This window comes from Urocitellus parryii, chromosome 3 (genome assembly GCF_045843805.1).
Source record: "Urocitellus parryii isolate mUroPar1 chromosome 3, mUroPar1.hap1, whole genome shotgun sequence".
NCBI classification, from domain to species: Eukaryota; Metazoa; Chordata; class Mammalia; order Rodentia; family Sciuridae; genus Urocitellus; species Urocitellus parryii.
In genome coordinates, this window is record NC_135533.1 from 102,738,796 (window position 1) to 102,763,662 (window position 24,867).

Here is a 24,867-nt window from a genome sequence, read left to right on the forward strand (position 1 = left end):
GCTTTCATCTTTTGGCTACCTCACCTTCATTAGCCTACACTGAGCACTGATAATATTTTCCACAAATCATTCTTTCCAGTAATTTATTCACCTGGCCACACCCTGAGGTAATTATCACTACTCTGCATATTTTGCAGAAAAAGGACCTAATGCATCTAAACAGTTAAATTTACTCAGGGTTGTTTGCTGGTAAGAGACAGCTGCACCACAAACTCCACACCCTTAAACACCATGGTGTATTGCATTTATAATGGATTAACACTTAGGAGACCATTTTCCATACAACAAACACTGCTGGACATTTGCCAATTAATTTTCATAAGCCCAATCCCTGCCTTTGTGTAATTTATAAAATGGGTAGGAAGCCAAGATATGAATTTGTAATAATAATACACTATGGCATATGTTGGAATCATATAAGAACAGAAAATGCTTCAGGTTCCTACAAGGTAAACATAATTTTAGGTGACTGGTTATACCTTGAGGATAAAATTGCATCTAATTGACCTCTCCCCACAATCTACCTTTCTGTGGGGCAAGCCTGGGTAGACATCTTTGACAATGGCTCCATCCTGTTGTTTTGCAATCTGCATTTGGAGTATCAAGGCATGTCTGAAAAAGCCAATTCAGCACATCTGGAAACAATGAAACCCATATAAAATTATAGCCCCCCTTCACAAGAAAGAGAAAGGCTCAGCTCCAGGGAAACTGAGCTTTATGGAAGACCCCTGAATAAGAACCCTATTCTGCTCACACAGTTCCTCTTCCTGTCTAATTATCTAGGCAACTCTACAAGTAAATCTACCTGATATTCAAGCAATTTTGTTGAATATGGCACTGTGAATTATGGCCATCGTTTTAAAACTCAAACTCCACATATTTTTGTTAGTTCTAAATTAAAAGACTATCAAATTTTAACCCATGAAACTTGGAAAATAGTCCTACAGATGGTAACTTTATCTAGTAGCACTCAGAAGAAAATGCTCTTCTGAATGATTCAAAATCTCTACTCTGTCCCCAGAGACCTGTCCACTTACTGGGCTCCTTTATACAGTGTTTTCTAGGATCTGCTGGAGGTTAATTCCAATGAACCCTCAGACAGAAGTATTACATATACAACCAACAAGCTGAGATAACAAAATTGGCAATCAAGGGGGAAAGAGAAAATACTAACAAGTTTTAGAAAATTATCAGTAACCACTGCCAGAGATAATGCAATCCTTACAGGAATGAAGTATAAAATCCTTCAATGGGAAAGGATAGATATTTATCTTTGCAGCCTCAGAAGCTGTCCGGGTGCTTGCAGTTAAATGGATTGTCATAGATTTTCAATGAGTTATTGAATTAATTGGATAAATTATTTCAGCTGCCAGTTTAGAATTGATGATATTTGCATGATATTGTAGATCATTTGACTTAGGAATTGCTATCTTCCTTAATCTTGTAAACAGATGGCATAAGCATATTACTGAAAGATTGCACTTCCAGGGCAAGAGGAGAATGCAATAGAAAGGAAACATATTTAAAAGTGGTAAATGTGTGATATCCTGGGTCCTCTCCTTATTGTTCTGTTTCAACCCAGGAAAGGGAAGATTGGCAAATGATGAAGGAATTAAAAGGTAAAGGCCTTCAGAACATTTAAAACCAGGTTCTCTGGGTGGTCAGTCTAGATAAGTTCATAGCTTGTGGCCCAATACCCAAAACAATGCTAATCCACAAAATTGGAGCCAGGAAAATTCTAGATGAGTTTGAAGTGAAGAAAAGAAATTTTAGATAAGCAGTCTTATAATAGGACCCAATAAACATTTCAGTATTGGGTTGAACTGAAAAAGGCTTAAACAGTTTTTATCATATCATACTGTGTCTACTTTGAAATCACAGGCAATGGTGATGTCTGAGCATGTGTGGGTAAGTGATCCTGTGTCCAGAGTTTCTACCATGTGCAAAATGGGGTTCCTAGCAACTGTTCTCAAGTAGGTGATTAGAAAGACAAATTGCACTGAGATATTTAACTTACGTGAAAAACCTTTGGCTGAAATCACTGTAAAGCATAATTCACTCACCAAGACCTATGCTGCTCTCTGCAGGTATGATTAACTTCTTTGTTAGATAGATTTTTTTCAGTGTGAATTCTCTTTCATTTTCAAATCCCATGCGCTCCAGCTATGAGGTATTTCCATTTTTACAATTATTTCTAATTATGGATGCCCATTACCATTTATCATAATGAAGTTTTACTGGTCTAGTTATGCAGCAAAGTCTATTTGATATTTTCCATTCACAGATCTTGTTAGAAGTTGGGGAAAACTTTACACACTAAGGTTTTTACCACGTTGCCTTAGGAAGTTTGAAGTCATATTAATATCATCCTTGGTCATTTATGATTATTAAGGAAAGGAGGGAGAATGTGCCAGTTAAAGAGGACACTGATGATCAAGACTTTCCACTCTGACCAGACAAAGAGACTGAGTCAGTGCCCTGCCCCTTTCCCACCATAGATTTTTCTGTTTGTTTCAGAGAGTAGCTTATTTTACTAAGGCCCTCAGGACACTCTGCAGTTTGTGGCAGACACTGCTGTTGAAAACCCTGTTCCCTTCTTCTTTGCCAACAGGACCAACAAGTTGTTTAACCAATCAACCTAGACTACAAAAAAAATCTACATCTCTGTTCCTAGTATGCCTGAACATAGTCATGTAAGTGAGAGAGCTTTTGAGATCTATTCATTCAAAAGTATTTTCAAGTTCTTACTATGTGCTAGGTATTCTTCTGCATGCTCTTTAGAATAAATTTCAAAAATACTATTTCTCCAGAATGTTATAACAGTTTTTGTACTATTAGTAAATATTCCATTGTCCAAAGAATTTGGAAACATTGTAATTAATAGGTTTGTTTCTGTAAGACTTCCAGAGCTTTTCATATAAGAAAGTGCTCAATGAATCTTGAAAAGACAGAAACAATGTACAGAATTTTCTCAATTTATGAAATTTTTTTCTTAGAGCATTTTAAATGACTTTTATTCTGAAGAATAACCTTTTAAAAACATAATAATTTACTAATTTAACTCAAACTTTTTTAGCAAATGATTCAGGAAATACATAGAAAAATGAAACTAAAAGGTATCATAGAGTTAAACATTCTAATAATAATTATAATGCTTTTCTGGTATTGAAGAACACTTAAGAATTATAAGAAAACTAAGTCCAAATATTCTGAGTACAAAACATCTTTGAGGAAAAAAGGTAAAAACAGGTGTGCTAATTCAAAATGTTCAAAAGACCAACATGATATGTTATTTTATACATTTCATGTTATTTTGTATTATCACATAATCAGCCCACATGGACAAATGTATAAAATTATTTTATCCACATTTGCCCATAAACCTATCAAACCTATTCTATTTTTTAAATGTCTCTATTAAAATAATTCAAACTTTTACTAAGAAGAAAATTTACTAATAAAAAAATTATTTATAGTTTGGTTTAGGAACAAAGCAAAAGATTTACAGAAGCAAAATTGAATTACACTGACTTGTTTTACCCCTTCCCACATTTTATTTCCTACTCTTCGCTAGCCAGTCTATGACACTATTAGTTCTCTTGTCTTTAGTGTGACATCAGAAGAATGAGTATTACAATTATGGCAAGAGACTTTTTGTCTTTGCCGCCATCATGTGGATAAGGGGCTCATTAAATGTCAGAAAAGTGCAAGGCTTAGAAAGATGTGTTGAGTCAATAGACTTATTTAAGGCCTTCTTCTCCTGGGGTCCAGGGGTGCCCTAACAGACCTCCACAAAACCCAAAAACATCTTCCTGCAAGTTTATTAAAGTTTTCTTTTGGAGTGGGCTTGCTTCTGGGTACCTCTCCTCAACCTAAAGATGTTATGACAAGGATTTGTTGTTGTTGTTGTTGTTTGTTTGTTTCAGGGTTCGGAATAATTGAACCCAGGGCCTTGCATATGCTAGGTAAATGTTCTGCCACTGAAATACACACTCAGCTCTTTTTTATCATTTTATTTTGAGACAGGGTCTTGCTAAATTGCTCAGATTGGATTCAAATTTGCAATCCTTTCTACCTTGGCCTTCCAACTAATTGGGATTCAAAAATCTAAATTATAAAACCATAAATATACTTTATTTTTGATAGAAGTGCTCTACACACTCTCAACAACAACAAAAAAATCACATAACAAAAAAATACATATGTATATTATTTAATAGGGTAAACTTCTTTGATATGGCCTAGCATTGACACTGAGGATGACACACACCCTTATTTTTCCATCAGTAGTTTCTGCAAATATTTTTCCCTTTTGTCCATTAGCATCTTATCTTTTAAGAGTTTTCAAGTTTTCCCAAGATGATATATATGAGAAATATACTCAATAAACTTGACATTGCAAAGTGAATGCTCAGCTGGCAATAAGTCATGGTCTTCAAACCATGACTTCCAGGCATTAGAGGAAAAAATTCTACCATGACTAACATTCACTAAAATCAAAAGTGATACTTTTTCAATGCTCTGCAACAGCTGAAGTTAACATGTTCTCCTGCACTTACTACTGAAACTGAATATTCAAATAACTAGTGAGCTCCCTTCTTGAAACAAAATGCTAATGTATTCTGCCAAATAGTAAAGATCATCTTCAAATTAATAGGAAGGCCTTGGCATTTTCTCAACAGCTGGCAGAGTTCTCGACTTATTGTCTTTATGCTGAAATCCAGATATTAGATCTACAAGAAGAATGTAACCCATCTGTGGTGGTTATTTGATTAGGCACAGCTGACAGCCCCCCAAGGGACTGCTTAGGCCCCTATGTGACAACACATGCATGGCATCTGGTGTGCCTGTGCCATTCATGGTCACAGATAAGTCACACTGGAGGAAAACTTGACATAGATCACATCTTCTCTGGAACAAAGAGACTCTAAGGTACCTCAATGAAGCCTTCCTTGGTGTTCCTGGTCTTGTTGCTGTTTGCTTTTTATTTCCACTTTGCAGATTAGAAACAGATTAAGTTTCAACAAAACTAAACTAACCTAGATTTCCCCTGATATACACTCTTGGGAGCAGATTTAGAAAATTTTGTCAGGGCAAAACTCAATTTGTGAGATTTTCCTAAGTGACACAACTGGGAAGACAAACAAATTTTAAGTGAAAAATGTTAGACTATGTCTATACACAAAACATACATTTTTGATGAGATAGAACACACTATATTTTTTATTGGTGAATTATACACAATAGTAGGATTCATTATGACTAAAACATGTTTTTAATGATCAACTGCAAAATTCTTTAACCCAGTGAATCTTCCTGTATATTCACAAATCACTCTCTGTGTCTCTGTGTCTCTCTCTTTAAGACTGAAGGGACTTCCTGGGTTGACCAAAAGTCTCCACCTCCATTCTACTGGCAGCATATGGTGCTGAAGATCACTTGAAATATGGTTAAAGTGACTGAGAAACTGAATTTTCAGTTTTATTTTGCTTAAAATTAACTCAAAGCTAAATAGCCCTGTTGGGGCATTGATTACACTACTGAACATCTCAGCTCTGAAAAAAAATCAGTTGTGAAGTGCAACATTGCATTTAGTCAAGTCCTTTACTTATAAGCTCACCATGATTTACTAAGTTCAATTAACATAAAAAGGAGGTTGAGAGCTGGTGTCTTTGTCTTTTCCCTCTCTGCACCCCCTGCAAGTGCCTGGATTTGGAGTGGCCTGAGGCTGAGTGAAGAGCCTAGGCTAGATCTCCTTTCCATAGACACACGTTTCAACATAAAAACCATCCCACAAATAATTCACTCTCTGGAACACTGTACAACTTTTGTGTTATAGTTTAGATATGAGGTATCCTCCATAAAGTTCATGTGTGAGATAATGTAGAAATTTTCAGAAATGAAACATGTGTATTATGAGCACTGTAATCTAATCAGTGGATTAATCTGTTGATATGTTAACAGGAAAGTAACTGTGGGTAGGTGGGCTGTGGCTGGAGGAAGTAGGTCCCTGGGTTTTGTATTTTGTCCCTGGTGAACAAAGCTATCTCCTTTCTTCCTGGGTGCCATATACTACTAAGCAGCTTTCTTCTACCACACCCTTCCACCATGATAGTCTGCCTCACCTTGGGCCCAGAGCTATGGAGTTAGCCAACTGTGGTCCAAACCTCTGAAACCATGAGCACAAATGAACTTTCCTCTAAATTGTTCTTGTTGGCTCCATTGGTCAAGTGATCAAAAAGCTGACTAAAACATGTCATTCCTAAAAACAAATATTAATATAAAGACACTTAGAGGAATCAACAAAATGAACATCTCAGCTAGCCTCATTATGACCATAAAGGACCAGCTCACGCCAGAGGCCACTGTGTCAGAGCCCCAGGGTGCACAGAGACATGTGATTCTAGGTGAGTCCAGGCAGTCCACACCAATTGTGTGGAAGTACGGGATGCAAACTTGGAGTATTAATGGCAAGTAAACCTTCATATGGGAAGAATCTCTCAAGTACAGTACTCAAGTTATTTTAGTACAGAAATTCATGTGTGAGATACTGTAAAAATTATCTCACATAAAAAAATGGAATTAAGGGAAATTGGATGCTTATTATAGGTACTAGAATGTGCAAAAATGCTGAGGTCAAACTTTGAAGCCATTATGTATGTATAGGCTTGTCTTTTAGCTGTGAAACTAAGTAGCATGTGTTTCCACAAAATCAGAAATCTAATTCTCTATGGATCTATAACACATGAGGATCATTAGAGTAAATGATGCACATATACAAACTTTCACTATCTTTTTCCTACCTTTAAAATCCTTTATTTTCTCTTCCTATCAGGTTTCACATCAATGTTTCCTTTGCTTTGGGATAATGTCAAGTTTCACCTGTCCAATTCATCCTAAAGTACACATCAAGAATGCATTCACATGTGTCCTTCTTCTTTTTTGATTTTTGTTTTCTTTAATCCTTACAGAAAATTTCAGCTGAGGAAATTAAATCTATATTATTCCAAATCAGAACAATCCATAGGTCTTTCAATAATTACCTTACTTCTTTTACAGCAATCATAGTTCTACTTAAAACATATAGTATTAATTTTAAAACACCTCATATTTTAGTTAAAATTATGTGTCATATTTACATACATGTGAAAATAGAATACATGACAACACATTCTGGATAGATAAATATTTAGAATTCATCTATATGTCTTCAATGAATAGCTAATACACTCCTCCAATATGAGATACTCAGTGGATGAGACAAGACTAAAAGAATTATAATACAGGTTGAGTATCCCTTGTTTAAAATATTTGGGACAAAAAATGTTTAGAATTTTGGAATTTTTATTTTTTATTTTTTAGAATATTTGCACACACATAGTAAGAATACTTAGAGATGGGACCCAAGTCTAAATGTAAAAGTCACTTGTGCTTCTCCTCCTCCTCCTCCTCCTCCTCCTCCTCCTCCTCCTCCTCCTCCTCCTCCTCCTCCTTCTTCTTCTTTTGTATTCGTGATTGGACCCACAGGTATTTAACCATGAATCTATACTCCAGTCCTTTTTATTTATTTATATTTTTGATTTTAATTTTTTTTATTTATTGGGGGGATTACCAGGGATTGAACTCAGGGGCACTTGACCACTAAGCCACATCCCCAGCCCTATATTGTATTTTATTTAGAGACAGGATGTCACTGAGTTGCTTAGCACCTCACTGTTGCTGAGGCTGGCTTTGAACTTGAGCTCCTTCTGAGTCAGCCCACCAAGACATTTTTTTTTTTGAGACAAGTTCTCCCTAAGTTGCAGAGCGTCTTGATAAGTTCCTAGGGCTGACTTCAAACTTGCCATCCTCCTGCCTCAGCTTCCAGAGTCCCTAACATTACAAGCATGTGCCACCATGCCCAGCTCATTTGTGTTTCATATACACCTTACGTACACAGCCCTAAAAGTAATGTTAGACTTTTTTTAAAAATAAATTTTGCATTTTGACTGTATCCCACCACATGAAATTAGATGTGGAATTTTCCACTTTTAGTATCATGAGGGTATTCAAAGGTTTAGATTTGGAAGCAGTTTTGATTTTGGTTAGGGATGTTCTATTTGTACAACTGCTACCTTTAATTCTGTATTAATAAAATCAAGTTGTTTTTCATTGGAAAATTTTGTTTTTAATTGACAGTTTTACTTAGAGTTAACTTAAAAATATTTGCATAAATCAGCTTGAGACTAAAGACCTAAGGAAATATAAAAAAAAACTTTAAATAAAAAGTATTTTTAGTCATTTAAAACATTTAATATATAATGTCAGTCTTTTTATTATGTTTGTTGCATTAATGAAAGTTGATTTTAGTAGATTCCACACTATAATCAGACTCAAAAACATTAAATCATTGGATGATTTCAGGATGTAACTTTGGAACAGCATCCAAAACATGGAAATCAGAGAGGGATTGCTTTCTTAACTTCGCTGTTCACTATTTAATTGAAACTCAAAGGTTGTAACATTAATCAGTTTATAGATTTCTCTTAGAAAAGAATGTAATTTTAATATTTAAGGTTTTTCTGACATAAACTTTATAACTAATTTATTAATCTGACTAAAATAGTTTTCAAACTGTCGATAAATACACAGTTCCTGAAATTGCTTAATGAACCAGCTTATCAATTGGTAGTTTCCTGATTAATAAGTTGACTGACGTTTTGACATCTCTTCATTTTTTATGGAAACAATCCTTTTAACTTCTGAAAATTACATGTTGATGTGATGCTTGATTATATTTTAACATATAAGTCAGACGTTAACCAAATGAGACTGAACTCTTACCAGACTAAAGACATTCTTTTTAAGCATAGACCATTATGTATTCTTGTATTATCTCCTTTCTACCAGGGACCTAGTAGGTATCACAATTTTCTGTATTAAGTTTGTTAGTCAACTGTCAATCACTGTGATAGAATACCTGAAATAAACAACTTAAGGGAGGAAAGGTTTATGTTGTCTCACAGTTTCAGAGGTTTCAGGGCATGGTTTCATTTAAGATCCAAACCATAATACAATGTTGACAAAAATCCTGCCAATGCCTTCTTGAATTAAGAGTTTAAAGTCTGTTTTTATTAATAACTATGAACCTAATATGACTCAAGAGTTTAGTTTACTGTTAATAGCATTGCTAGTACTGCCATACATAATACATAGTGTTTCTGTTGTGTTATAAGGCCATTGTTGTTGCATCTTTAAAACAATATTAACTACAGGACACTTCCACAAGTACAAAGCTAACCCACATTCCAGGTACAGCTCAAATATAAGCTTATTCATTAAGTTACCTACATAGTTTTTAAATTATAATTGTTCTTCTTTCTGTGCCCCAGTTCATTGTCTCAATCAGACCATAAAAGCAATTATATGTTGAACATTTATAAACTCCATGCTTCTTAGCACAGTGTGCTACTGACCATCTGAAAACAATCCATGAGGCGGAGTTGCAAGAGCCAAAATTCAAGCCTCCAGTACCAAGCCAAAGTTCTAGTTTAGTCACTGAATGTGTTAGACCACACACTCAATCCATCATCTGCAAAGTGGGAGTAATGTGTGAGCCTTGTCATCAAAATCTCAGTGTGATGTGATGGAAAGAAAATGAGTTTGGGGGTTAAACCTGAGCTGCAACCCTGGCATTCCAGTTTATAATTATTTTCTGATTATAAAAAGAAAATGGAAACAATTAATTTTTTATGTTATGAGGGTTGAAATTAAATAGCTACATTGAGATCTATATTTAGTGTCTGGAGCTCTGTAGGTTTTCAATAAGCATTAAATATCTGTTCACAAAACATATCCCATTCCACTGACTGTGCTAAACTCACACCAAAGTGAATCTGAAATCAAAGAGGGAAACTAGAGTCCCAAAGCTCCTACCTCACAAACCTGAGGTAGAAACCCTCAAAGGGAATCAACGTAGAGCTGTCTACATTCACTGATCCCATGACTTTAAGTCCAACTTGCGTCTCCCAGCACTCTAACCCAGTTTCTGCTCCTATTCTTCCACTCTGGTCGTAATCACTGAGACCAAAAATAACCCTAGAAGCTCCTTGTTGATGAATAACAGTGAATAGTTATCCAACCATATCTCACTACATCTTTCTATGACAGTGGCTCTTTGGGTAATTCCTTCCTTGTTGAAACTATTAGCCATAATTATTGAGTCTTCCTCTCTCACTTCAGTATGGTTCCCCATCTGCCCATTGCTTTTCCTGTTCTTTATATTTTCTATGATTATTTTATCAGCCAACTCTATTTCACTTTCCTTTCCATATTTGATGAATGGCTTACAAAGTTTTTCTCAGACCTCTCTCCTGGACTTTAGAACCCTATAACAAATGACCACTGAGTAAATCCATTCAAGCATCCTGAACTTGCCTGAAATTCAAAGTGTCTACAGTGAATCTTTTTATTTAGTCAGTAATCAGCATTTTCCTCAGGTAGTCACCATCTCAGTTATTGTGCCCAACATTTTCCCAGTCTCTAAAGCTAGAACCCTGAATGTCAAAAATTCAATTAAGGAGAATTTACCAAAGGAGCAACTTGAGAAGGTAAAGAGCACAGGATACAGTAAGATGACACTTTCCAAGACTAGCAAAAGAAGGAAGCCCTGGGGCCTGGTGAGAGCTGGGCCTGCAAGGGACACATCCTATAGGTTCTGCACCCATGGATTCAACAAGCAGTGGATGGGGAAAAAAATAAAATAATTGGATTGGTATTGAACATATACTGATACCTTTATTCTTATTATTCCCTAAAAATATAGTATTAACAACCATTAAAGTAGCATTTACATATAATAAGTATTATAAGTAATCTATATGTGATTTAAGTATGTGGCAGGATGTACTAAGTTGTAGATAAAAACTACACCACTGCCGTTTTATAGGAAGAACTTGAGCATCCTTGGATAGTGGCATCCACAGGAATCCTGGAACCCCACAAATGGCCAAGGACAACTGTATTTCTCCTTGATATATCTAGTGGGTGCCACAGATTACTTGCCCTGAGACTTTTCACATCATCCAAACCAAGTCCTGAGGTCACTGGTCTTACTAGACATCCCCTTTCTACAGGCTGCTCCAGAGGGAAGGCTACGGACAGAACTGATTCATGGTTAGAGTTGGGTGGATTTGCTTTTATAATGTCAGAAAATACATTCTTAAAATGGGACCTGTTCAATTTCAGCATGTATTGTAAAAATGTTTCTCACCAAAGTCAACAAAACAAATGTTTTTGTCAAAACTTTTTAATTTATCTTGTATAAAGGAGGAAATGTCACTGAATCTCCCCCCTAATGAAAGCAGAGTTTGGAAATAGAAGCTCTAATGTGATGAAGGTGGTATTTTCATAAGCAATGACACCTTTGTCCTTGATGGATGTTTGTCTTGGATGTTGAGGAAGGAAATTGAATCTATTAAGCCCATGCAGATCCAAGAGTCATTCTCAATTGTCCCTTTGAAACATAATAAAATCTCTTTATGAATGATCCTCAATTTCTAAATAAATGGGTTTGGATGAGTGACCTCACAGAGCTGGAGGTGCAGCTCTGGTGCAGGGATCAGAACTAACATGCTGAATGTAAAGTTTTTACAAGGTCTGAGAAAACCAAATGTGTGCAGAAAGCATGTTCCTTTCCATTTTCCTTGGAAATCAGCACAAGGATGGGCATCTATGAGCTGCAGGATATATGTGATCTGTTGAATAAAGTATTCCTCAAAAATGTCACTGCCACATCGTTAATTTTAGTTTATAAGCCTTCTAATCACAAATCCTTCCTTACTTGCTCTCCTTTTCCATAACTTGAGTGTTTCCCATCTTTCACACATAGTGACAGAAAGTTTGAAGAGTCCTCAGCATCGTATACCCCTAACTTCTAGACGGTTGACAATTTACTTTAATAGAAATAATTAAAAATATTTAAAAATGGTTTCAGCTGTGACACAAATCTTTAGAAATGACTCCCACTCTTCTAACTTAAACTCAATTTGAGATTATAGCAGGATTCTTAAGAAAACTGTTTGTACATTTTTTTCCTATCTTTTAAATTCTAAAACAAGGGGCTGGGGTTGTGCCTCATCAGTAGAGCACATGCCTAACATGTGTGAGGCCCTGGTTCAATCCTCCGCACCACAGCACCACATAAAAATAAATAAAGAAAATAAAGGTATATTGTCCAACTACAACTAAAAAATAAATATTAAAAAATAAAATGTGAACTGTATTCAAAAAATTCTAGAACAAAGTTTTTTTTAAAAAAAATCTTGTTCTAATTAGTTACACATGACAGTAGAATGCATTTTGACACATTGTACACAAATGGAGCACAGCTTGCTATTCCTCTGGCTATACATGGTGCAGAGTCACACAGGTCATATAATCATACATACAGGTAGGGTAATAATGTCTGTCTCATTCCACCATCTTTCCCATGCCCATACCTCCTCCCCTCCCCTAACTCCCTTCTGCCCAATCCAAAGTTCCTTCATTCTTTCCTCCCTACCCCCCCATTATGGATCAGTATCCGCTTATCAAAGAAAATATTTTTTTTTTGAGGATTGGCTTATTTTGCTTAGCATGATATTCTCCAGTTCCATCCATTTACCTGCAAATGCCATAATTTCATTCTTGTTTAAGGCCAAGTAATATGCCATTGATGCCATTGTGTATATATACCATATTTTCTTTATCCATTCATCTGTTGAGGGACATCTAAATTGTTCCCATAGTTCAACTATTGTGGATAGAGCTTCGATGAACATTAATGTGTCTGCATCTCTGCAGCATGCTGATTTTAAGTCCTTTGGATATAAACTGAGGAGTGAGATAGTTGGGTCAAAGAGTGGTACCATTTCAAGTTTTCTGAGAGATCTCCATTCTGCTTTCTACACTGTTACATCAATTTGCACTCCCACCAGCAATGTATGAGTATACCTTTTCCCCACATTCTCACCAACATTTATTGTTGCTTGTATACTTGATAATTGCCATTCTGACTGGAGTAAGATGAAACCTTAGAGCAGTTTTAATTTGAATTTCTCTAATTAATAGAGATGTTAAACATTTTTTCATATAACTTACTGATCAATTGTATATCTTCTTCTGTGAAGTGTGTGTTCAGTTACTTAGCCCATTATCTTCTTCTGTGAAGTGTGTGTTCAGTTACTTAGCCCATTTATTGATTGGGTTATTTGTTCTTTCAGTGTTAAGTTTTTTGAGTTCTTCATATATCCTGGAGATTAGTGCTGTATCTGAGGTGTGTATGGTAAAGATTTTCTTCCATTCTGTAGGCTCTCTTCACATTATTGTTTCTTTTGCTGAGAGGAAACTTTTTAGTTTGAATCCATCCCATTTATAAATTCTTGATTTTACTTCTTGTGCTATAGGAATCTTGTTAAGGAAGTTAGGTCCTAAATCAACAAGATGAAGATTTGGGCCTACTTTTTCTTCTATAAGGCACAGTATCTCTGTTCTAGTGCCTAAGTCTTTGATGCACTTTGAGATAAGTTTTGTGCAAGGTGAAAGATACAAGTTTAATTTCATTTTGCTACATATGCATTTCCAGTTTTCCCAGCACCATTTGTTGAAGAGGCTATCTTTTCTCCAATGTATATTTTTGGAACAAAATAGCACAGTATTGGCACCAAAATAGACATGTAGACAGATGCTATAGAAAAGAACAAATTTTTAAAGGAAAAAACTGTTGAACTAATAAAATTCTTCCAACTATTTCTGGACTCATTTATATTTTTAGAAGCTGTTGGTCATGTTGAGATCTTTCTCATGAAAGTATGAATTGTTCCAAAAACTTGAGAGGCAAGTTAATAACATCATTGTACTGCTATTCAATAATTGAACATTATAATTGTTTACTTAGGATTAAAATATCACTTTAGTACCACACAGAAATTAGGTTGTTCATTTTGGAGTCTTTTAGTAGTGAGCTGAATGCTCCACAGGAAGAAACCATGTACCCAGAGCATAACCAGGAAATAGTCACGAAACCATAATACAGACACATGGCTGTGGACTGGGGCTGTGGTAGCTTAGTTTGGAGCTAAGTCAACATCCACTGTGGGGCTCCATCTCAGACCCAGCTGAGAATCAACATTTCTCTGCATCCATGTTTTTATGTTTACCTTTCTGAAGTGGCAACTTGGGGATATTTGCCTCAATGAAAAGAAAGCAATGCTTTCATTAAAAGAAAAAGCAAATATTACTTGTTTCCCACTTATCTTAGGGGAATGAAAAAGATTAATTATTTTGAAAACATAATTGGTTTTGCTCAGGCCATTTTGGGGGTGGGAGAGGTCATAGCAATGGCAAAAAGTCCTTTCTTAAAAATGGGCTGTGGTATTTTGTATTGTATTTTATTTAGAGACAAAGTCTCGATGAATTGTTTAGTGCCTCACTGTTGCTGAGGCTGACTTTGCAGCCTCCTGTCTCCAAGGCTTCCAAGCCGCTGGGATTACAAGTGTGTGTCACCATACCCAGCCAGGGTTCACACTCTTGTTACCATCCATGACAACGTGTCTTATAACTCTAAGACTTTTCTGTTTCACATGGACAGAGAGTGATAATGATAATAGTTACAAACATAGGATTTTTGTGATCATTACAAATGTACTTGGAAATACCTAAATATTTGTACTGAAACATTAATTTCCTACGTAATAGTGCTTTAAACTGTTTTTACTTCTGTATAATTGGAACGACAATAGCTTTGCTTCTACATGGCTTTGAGGAATTTTGTATGGGATTATGCTTGTGAAGTGCTTTACTCAGTGCTTGGTCCATAGAGAACTCTTGGCACATGTTACTTACATAATAAAGATGATAATAAAGAAGAAAAAGAATGAAGAACTTCTACCCAATAAGTTTTTATAATCTTTTCACCAAAATTTCATCTTATTTCATGACATATTATATTGTAGTTTTGACATTTATGTAAGCTAACTAAACTTCAAAATATAACTATAGTGCTTACCTAAAAATATTGCTGCACGAAATAAGTATAACCACTTAAGTAAAACATTTTGCTTGGTATGTCACAGTCCATAATAACTAGCAGTTGTTATTATCATTGTTATTACTATTAATATTATTGCATGACTAAAGCATGATCAATAAAAACAAAGTTTAAGACAAAAATAAGTGAAAATCTCATAAGAATCCAATTCTCAAAAATGATCATGGCTAGCATTTTTATGCATATTCCTTCACATAGAAAATAGATGTGCCTGTTGGCAATTAAGCGGAGAAGAAACAAAGACAAATCACAAGTCTGATTTTATCCTGCAAGATAAATAGTAAACCCCCAAATGGGGACTCTCAGCCAAACCTATTATCAAAACTTGCTCCAGTACATATATTTCACCTGACTGAATAAAAAGACCCAATATATTTCATGTACTAGTTATACTGCATTCTGATAACAAGTTATACAATGTTATTTTTAAAAAAGAACAAAGTAAGCTTAATTCTATAGGGAATTGCACAGAAAATCAGAAAAGTAAATTTCACATAAATCAATTAAAGTAAGTTCTCTAAAATAAACCACAAATCAGTGGGGGAAATGTGTGCCTGTGTTTCTATTCATGTTCTACTCTGCATAGCAAATTACCATGAGCATACTGGCTTTAAACAGCACTTATTTACTATTTCACAGTATGTGAAGATCGGTCATCTGGGCAAGGATTATCAGGGTTTTCTCAGAGTATCAGAAAAATGCCATCATCTAATCTATGTCCCATCATCTTGTTCAATGTTCAAATTCTGTCCATCAGTACCATCTATACCAGATTCAAAGGGACTCCAGTGTGTGATCCATTAAGTCTATTCCTGGGACGTAAGTCTTTTCTACCTCTGTCTAAAAAACTAGGGGTCATATGTTGTCAAGACTCCCAACATACAATGTCATAACATAAAAATCTAGAGGCATTCAATGAAGAAAGTGAGAGAAAAGGCACCCTGGCCTACAGTAGGTCTGAAATCCAGATGGGAAAAATGGAGTTCTTGACTAAATTTCAGAGCCTGGGAATAATTCTCCCTGCTGTCACCTCTGTCCTGCAAGCTCCCAGTCCCTCCTTGTGAAAGGTAACACATGCTTTCTGCTAAAAATTTCTGTGGTCTGCTTCATGCCAGTAGAATTGTAGAAGTACCACAGCCTCCTTTCCTTTGTCCTTTTTTTTGGAGTCCAAGCTGGCTGTATTTTTGATGAAGCAGTTTTCTTAAAAAACCTTATGGGTTTGTCATGATTAGACTCCTTTACACAAATGCCACATCCACACTTTTTGTCTAGATAATCCTGACTCAATATTTGGGCCTGCTGAAGTAATTGGGAGATAAAGTCCTTAAACTTCCTGGGTGGATCACAACTTGAATCTCTCAAAAGGGTCCATTGTGTAAGTGAATACACTAATCTTCTAATCCTCTACCATTTTAGAAGAATCTGTCCTCTCACACACCAAAGCCTTTTCTTGATGAAAGCTTTCAGCAGCAATTTCATTTCGGATCTTTAACCATCTGGAAAGGCTGAGAATTATCAGACTCATCTACTTCTGTTTCCTGTCTAACAGCTCTTTCCACACTTATCTTTCTCCCCTTTCATCTTACCATAATGTAAAAAGAAACCAAGCAACATCTTAAACAATTTGCTGAGTAATCTTCTGAAACGTATGTACAAACTCATTGATTACACGTTCTGCTTTCCACACAACTTCAATTTTGTTGAGATTTCTGCTACCACACAAGGATCCCCTTTTTCCAATAACATGTAAGTCATTTCTTCATGTGCCATCACTGACATCATCTTCAAAGTCCAGATTCCACTATCTATTCATAGCAATCTAGGCTTCCTCTACAATGTTGCTCAAAATTTTTTCACCACCTCTGTATATCCCTGTTTCAAAACTATTTATATATTTTTAAGTACCTTACTTCTAGGTTCCAAAATATAAATTAGTTTTCTATTGCTGCATAACAAATCACCACAAACTTTCACAGCACCCATGTATTATTTCAGTTTCCATAAGTCTGAAATAATACCTAAAATTGTAGTCCATTAAAAGTTTACAAATATAATAACAAATTCTTGAATCTATGAAGCTAATGGGCTCACCAAATACTGGAGAAAACTAATCCAGAATGATAATCAACAAGATGAAAATTCATACAACTAATGCATATCAAAGAGATAAACAAAATCCTCAAGTCAACTAGGGAAAGTAATAATAATAATTTACTATATATATATATATATATATATATATATATATATATAGAGAGAGAGAGAGAGAGAGAGAGATCAGACTTTTCAAAACCCACATACAAAGCAAAGCATCAAAGTTATAGTATCTTAAAATATTTTTTAATAAAAAAATGATAAGTGTGAATGAACAATTAAATATCCACCTCATCTGTTCTTTAAATAACAAGACTGTATAAAACAATTTCTAGTATACAAGATCTTAGGGCTCTCTAAACAATCAGATCATCTTGGAGAATATATGAAAATATATAGTTCAGAGAAATGATTACAAGGGGACCTCCAGGGGACACTTCAGGTGATAGTGAGGCTTCAGAATATTCAGGAGAGCCTGTGTGTCCAGAGCAAAGAGGTTCTGAGCTAGAAGATCAATGCTCAATAGAATATCATTGTATAAATGAGGAACCCAAAAAAGGATGACAAGGAAACACAATTCTATCATCAATAGGTCAGTGTTAAAGGATACAGCTCCAAACCCTCTGATAAACCTGTTAATAAAATGTAAAAAGTAAACAAGAAACTGATAAAAAAAGTAAGCAGTTGAGTAAAAATACACACCTTCCAAATAACCCGGAAAAAAAATCAAAGCATATATTTTTAGAGAAATATATGTTTTTAGACAAAGAATCAGCAAATAAAACAAAACATACATACCAATAAAATGTTCTTTTAAAGAGTGGAGCAAGCATTTAAGTCAGCCATAAATGTTAGTGAGTTTAACTTACCTCCTAAAATAAAAATATGTACAATTTGTTTTACAAAACAGATCCTAACTATACATTGTAAACAAGTGATACACAGATGCTGAGTGATTGAGAAAGGTTAAAAAAGGGAAGGGGGATAAACAGGAAAATGAAGAAAAGCAGAATAACTATTCTGCCAGACAAAGATTTCAAGATTAATTTATTCAACATGATAATGAAAGACACTATTTTAAGGCTGGAAGTCACACTACTTAACAAAGATAAACATTTATAAATATTTATGCTGCATATGATTTAGCAAATATTTTGTAAAAAAATTACAGGACATTCAAGAAATCATAGAGATACACTAATAATAGAAGGTTATTATATAAAACAGATCAAACAGATGAAAAAAGAGTAGATCTAACAAAATAATAATTTATCCATATGTAGTAAATTTCAGCATAACAGAAAGTACATATTCTTCTTGAGTATCCTTTTACAAACATTAATCATATACTAGGTGACCAGGAAAATATCAATAATCAGTTATTGATGAATTTTTAAATTTTATTCATTTATTGGTATGTGATGCTGAGAATCGAACCCAGTGCCTCACACATGCTAGGCAAATGCTCTACCATTGAGCCACAATCCCAGCCCATAAGGGAGAAATTTTATGAACATATTACATGATTACAAAATGATGGAAATATAGTTTACTTTTAAAAAGGACAGAAAGCAAAGAATAATATAAAGGCCTTTCCACTTGAAAGAAATTGAGAAACTTCCTATTGAACAATGCTTAGGTGAAAGGTTAAGTAATTTTTAAAAAAATCAAAATGCTACTATCAGAATATATATTGCATTTAAGGTCATGAACAAAGAAAATAATAAATAAATCCATAAAAATGAAACAATAAAAGCAAGTGAATTAAAATATTGCCTCAAAAAAATCAGAAAAAAGAAACTCAAAGAATTCTCAGGGAGGACATAATAAACAACAATGACAAAAAAGGCAGAAGTGAATTAGCAGGAATATTTTAAAATAACATGAATAACAAGATTATGTTTTTTAAATTAACAAAATCGACACACAACTTGCTAACTTTAAAGGGACAAATCACAAGATTAAAAAAGACATGTCCAACAACATTGAAAGTGTATTATTTTTAAAATTAATAAGCAAGCAGGAGACTATGCAAACATTTATACAAATAAATTTGAAAACCCAAATGAAATGGAGAATTTCCTAGGGAAACATAATCACTAAATGGTTCCATTACAGTGAGAGAGCTTAATCAGAATGATTTCCATGGAACACCACCACCAGGCAAGTAGCAGTCCAGAAGGATTCACAGGGTAGTTTTACCAAACCCAAAGGCTGGATCTCCCAGTGTTCCATAGGCTACTACACAGCATCAGAAGCAAGGGGGACTTTCCACATGTTTCTGTGAAGCAAGTATGTCACTGATTCCTAAAGGAGAAGAAAACACTGCAAAGAAGGAAAGCTACAGACAAACTGCAAGAAAATATTTGTAACATGTATAACTGCCAAAGGCTAATATCTATGATTTATAAAGGACTCCCTAAAGTTGAAGACAAAGTATAAAATGAAATAAGACATAGCAAATTCAAAATTAAGATACAAAAGTATCTGTCAAACATGTGAAAACTGTTTAAACTCATGAGAAGGGAAATTCAGATTTAAAACAAAGAGAAAATTTTTAACCTTTAGAATATAAGATGATCATGATACATTCTGTTGGTGGGTTTATGGGCAAACACAAATGCTTGTGCCTTAGTAGTGATTCCTACATGCTAGCACACCCCTTCTAAGGCAAATTGGGGGATATCTAATAAAAACTACATAGGTGCTTATATTGCAAATTTACTATGTCCCTTGTAAGAAGTTACTATGAAGATATGACTTCAACAATAAGAAAAGGTACCTACACAAGTTTTTTGAAATATTATTTGTAATTTCAAGATGTAAAAACAACCCAAATGCCCAAATATGAAAGCAAGGTTGAATGTACTTTGGCATGTCCAGAGTATACACAAAGGAGTATTATGAAGCCATAAACATGAAAGGCAAAATGAATTGTGAATTAATATGAAACAATATATTCTATAAATCATCCCATAAGAAAGGTAAGAAAAGCCCAAAAGCTTTTCTAAATTATGCCACCTTCCATGTAAAAAAAGTAGAGAACATTAAAAAAATTATATCCATTTTTTTGTAAAAGCAAGATACAAAACTAATAAACTTGAACTAAAATTTCCAAAAGGGGTACAAAACAAGAGAGTGTAAGGTATGAACACACAGGGTTTTCTTTTTTTTTAATTTTTGTTTTTTAGTTGTAGTTGGACACAATATGTTTATTTTATTTGTTTTTATGTGGTGATGAGAATTGAACCCAGGGTCTCGCACATGCTAGGCCAGTGCTCTAACTCTGAGCCACAACCCCAGCCCCAGACTACCCACAGGGTTTTCCAATGGACATGATATGGGATACAGATAAACCGAGGAGTCAAGAATGCTTCTAAACTTTGGACATGAGCAACTGGAAGAAAAGAAACTTCGATTTACTGATGCAGAGACAACTAGATAAGACCTGGACACATTGGGAGAAAATAAAGCTATCTCTTTACACATGTTGAGTTTGATACCTTGAACATATAGCCACATAGACACATCAGGGAGGTGGTCCAAGATCTGGAATTCAAAGGAGATGTCAAGACTGGAGAGACGAGTGGATCGTGGCAGATGCACAGATATTTGAAGTCAGGAGTAGAAAGCATTAGGGAGTCAAGGTGAAGAATGGGAAAGGCTAAGAACTGGGCCTGGGAAACTAAAACCCTGAAGGTGGGGAAGATGAGAAGAACCAGGTGATGGGATAGTGGAGAGTGAGCAGGGAGCCATATTAAGATGAAGAGTTTCAAGAATGAGACAGCCATTCTTTTGTGGCTGGGTTGTTTCACGTAGCAAAAACAGCAGCAAGTTAACCTATGTTGTTTCATAGAGCAGTATTTCTTTAATTTTTAAGACTGAATGCTATTTTCTTGTGTGCATATGCCACATTTTTCTTACTTGTTCTTCTGTAGGGGCATTTGGGTCTTTCCAACTCTTAACAAGCATGAGTAATGCTGCAGTGAACATGGGTGTGCAAATATCTCCTGGAGACTTTTCAATTCTTTTTGGACAAATATCCACACATGGGATTGCAGGTGCTATTGTTTGACTATTGTAGCCCCTTCAAAGTGCAGGTGTTGCCAATTAAGAAATGGCAGCTGTGAGAGGTCATTGATTGGGCCATTAAGCCTCCTCCATTATGAGAGGGATTCAGTGCCCATATGGAGGGGATTAAAAGTTGGAATCCATTCCTTCTTGTCCTTTGCATTCTGCTTTGTGGGGAAGCCAAAAGAATGCTCTCCCCAGATGTCAGTGCCTTGACCTTGAACTTTCCAGCCTCCAGAACTGTAAGAAATAAATTTCTGTCTTTATAAATGAATCTAAAGTATTCTCCTTTAGCAGTACAACATGGGCCATGGTAAAGGAGATGATCCACAGGATGAATCAGGACCCAGGTGAACCTGCGGTATAGAATCGTGGAAGAAATAGCAGTATGGAGCAGCCCCACGATAAAGGACCCTGGAGTAGGTTCCTCACTTTCTCCTAGTCTGTTCTCTCCTGTGTAACATGGAATACATAAGGACCACCCAGACTGTTGGGGGATTAAACAAAGCAGTAGCATTCATTCTCATAACACTGTGTGGATTTGTGTGCAGCCTGGAGAGGGCCATTCAGTTGCCAGACTCAAAGATTTCCTAAAGTCTACTGTTTCCACCCCCAGGCTTTCAGGAGGATTTGAAAGGCCTCAGCTTCTCTGTGTAGATCTGATAAACTCCTTCAGCAACAACTTGAGTGTGGAAGCAGCTCCTCCTCTTGTGTTCTGTGTGATCCTCAGCAAAGGTCCTTACCTTCACCTGAGTTAGAATAACGAGACTAACGATAGTATTACAAACACCTGTATATATATCAGCCCACTGAGATTTAGTTTAATTAGATCTATATATTCCTATAAGAATAATATATTATTTCTATAAGAACAATGATAGTAACAATACTGTCAGGATTGCCCTAACTATATTTCAGTTAACTGACTGACTATATGATCGTGATCCCCTAAGCCTGTGTTGATGTCATAGACACCTCAGTTCATGTAAGTTCACTTTGTGATGTTCATGTAGCCATGACAATCACCTAAATATGCATTTCTCAGAATACCCCCCCATCACTAAGTGGTGCATTATTGTCATTATTGGAATATAAGAGCACTTACAGGATTTGGGAAAAAAATTTTTATAACATATATAACTTTTGCTTACATGTAATAAACACCTATTTTTTTACAATAAATATTTTCTACAACAAAGACTTGAGGACACACATCCAGGACTAAGCAGGCCACACATTGGGACCTCCCGTCTCAAGTCAGTCTGAAAACCCTCCATGTCCCACACTGGAGTGGAGAGCTAAGGCCCCAGTTAACTGTCTCTCAGCTTCTTCTCTCTGCAAAGATTTTGCTAGAAAAATCTCTTCTTCATTTTCTACTTTCAATCACCAGTTCCTTTTTCTTTACTAAACGTCTCCAGCCCAAGCAACCTCATAATGAGCTTAAAGTTTTCACATTTGCCACAATACTTTATGAATGCATTTTACTATGCATGAGATGATGTAGTGACGGGATTCCTTGCATCCTGTTGGTGGAAATGTAAATTGATACAACCATAATGGGAAGTAGTATGGAGGTTCCTCAAGAAATTAAAAATAGACTTATGAGTAATTCTGTAAGCCAATGAAAAATAAATTAACATCTTAAAGAGTTACCTGTACTTTTGATGCTGAATGGATAAAGAAACTGTGCTGTATTTATTATATGTATGATACTATTATATGATATATAATTATATACTATTATATTTAATATAAAATAATATAAAATGTATAATATTATAAAATATATAACTACATATATATATGTGTATACATATTATTTATATATATATATATATATATATATATATATATAATATCTATCCATTGAAATAGAAGAAACTGCTTCTATTTGTTAAAACATGTATGAGACCGGGGGAAATTATGCTAAATGAAATAAGCCACACAAAGAAAGACTTATATGTGAGACCTAAGAACTCCCACTTACAGAAACAGAGCATAGAATGGTGATTGTCAAGGGCTGGGGAAGGGTGGGAGAAATGGGTAGGGGTTTTCAAAGGGTACAAGCATTCAGTTATAAAACCAACAATTTCTGGAGAACTAATGTATAGCACTTGACCATAGTTAATAATGTGGCATTATGTATTTGAAATTTTCTATGAGAGGATTTTTTAGTGTTATTAGTTCATTATAATTATATAACACATTTAATTGTATAAGATAACAGTGGGATTCATTATGCCATATTCATTCATACATGCACTTAACATAATTTGCTGAATCTCATTCCCCAGTAACATTAAGAGACTACATGTTAGAATGTACTTATCACACACAAACAAAAACTACATCAGATGTTAATAGCTTGATTACAGTAATCATTTCCATAATGTCTGCTCAAGTCAAAACATCATGCTACACACCTTAAATATACATATCTTTTATTTGTGATTTATACATCAATTAAGCTGGAGGACAGACAGTTGGTAGAGAAGCAATAATCAATGCATGAGAGGAATTCTTCCATGCAGAAATCTCAGAATAGCAATGAAGGAGGAGAAAGTCCTGCTGCTTTGAGACCTTCCAGGTGTCTTTTCCCTCATCCTGAAACTTGGTAGAGAACTCCTTTGTTCCTGAAAAAAAAAATCTCTGGGCCCAGGCATGATGGATGCCTGCAGCTTTGGTTCAGCTGGAAGCCAACTTTGAGTCTGTGGGAGTCTTGATGAAGAGACCAAAGTAGGAAAATAAAACTTCTGAGATGGTCTTCTGCCTAAGTATTTTTGGAAATGTAAGGAGATAAAAATCTGAGCTCTGTGCAGCCCTGTACTGGATTCTGGGCGACATTTGGTTACCTAATGTAGAAACAGTAAGGCTAATATGTTCCATTCTCAAGTCTGACATCTCTTCTGAGATAATGTCACTCTTCCTTGAGGAACAAAAAAATATCCTTTTCTTTACTATCTTTTCAAAACTTTGGTCATTCAGTCACACTTAGATGGTGGCAGATAGTATTCCATTTGTTAGGTGACTGGAATAGAAAAGATGTTTTAGTCTGCTTTTCTGCTGCTCTGATTAAAGGACCCGACCAACACAATTATAGAGGAGAAAAAGCTTATTCAGAGGCTCATGGTTTCGGGTGTCTTAGTTCATAGAAGGCTGTCTTCATTTCTCAGGATGCAAAGTGAAGCTTAACATCATGGTGGGAGAGTGTGGCAGAGGGAAACAGCTCACATCATGGTGATCAGAAAGCAAAGAGAGAGACTCCACTTTCCAGATACAAATACATACAACAACTCCATGTCCTAATTCCCACGTCCTCCAGACATATCCTACCAGTTCAGTTATCACTCAGTTAATCCCCAGCAGGATTAAATCATTGATTGAATTAAGACTCTTACAACCCAATCATTTCTGAACCTTCTTGCATTGTCCCACACATGAGCTGGGAGACACCTCACATCCAAACCATAACAAAAGATGAATGACAAGCACCTGGAGATGAGGTGATAAATTAGTCTTGGGAATTAAACTATTTCACTTATACATGATGCTTGAGGCAGCAAACCTCCAAGGACTTGACCTAAATAAAAGAATCCCATGAGTAGAAATAACCATACAGTCAACATGCAGGCACT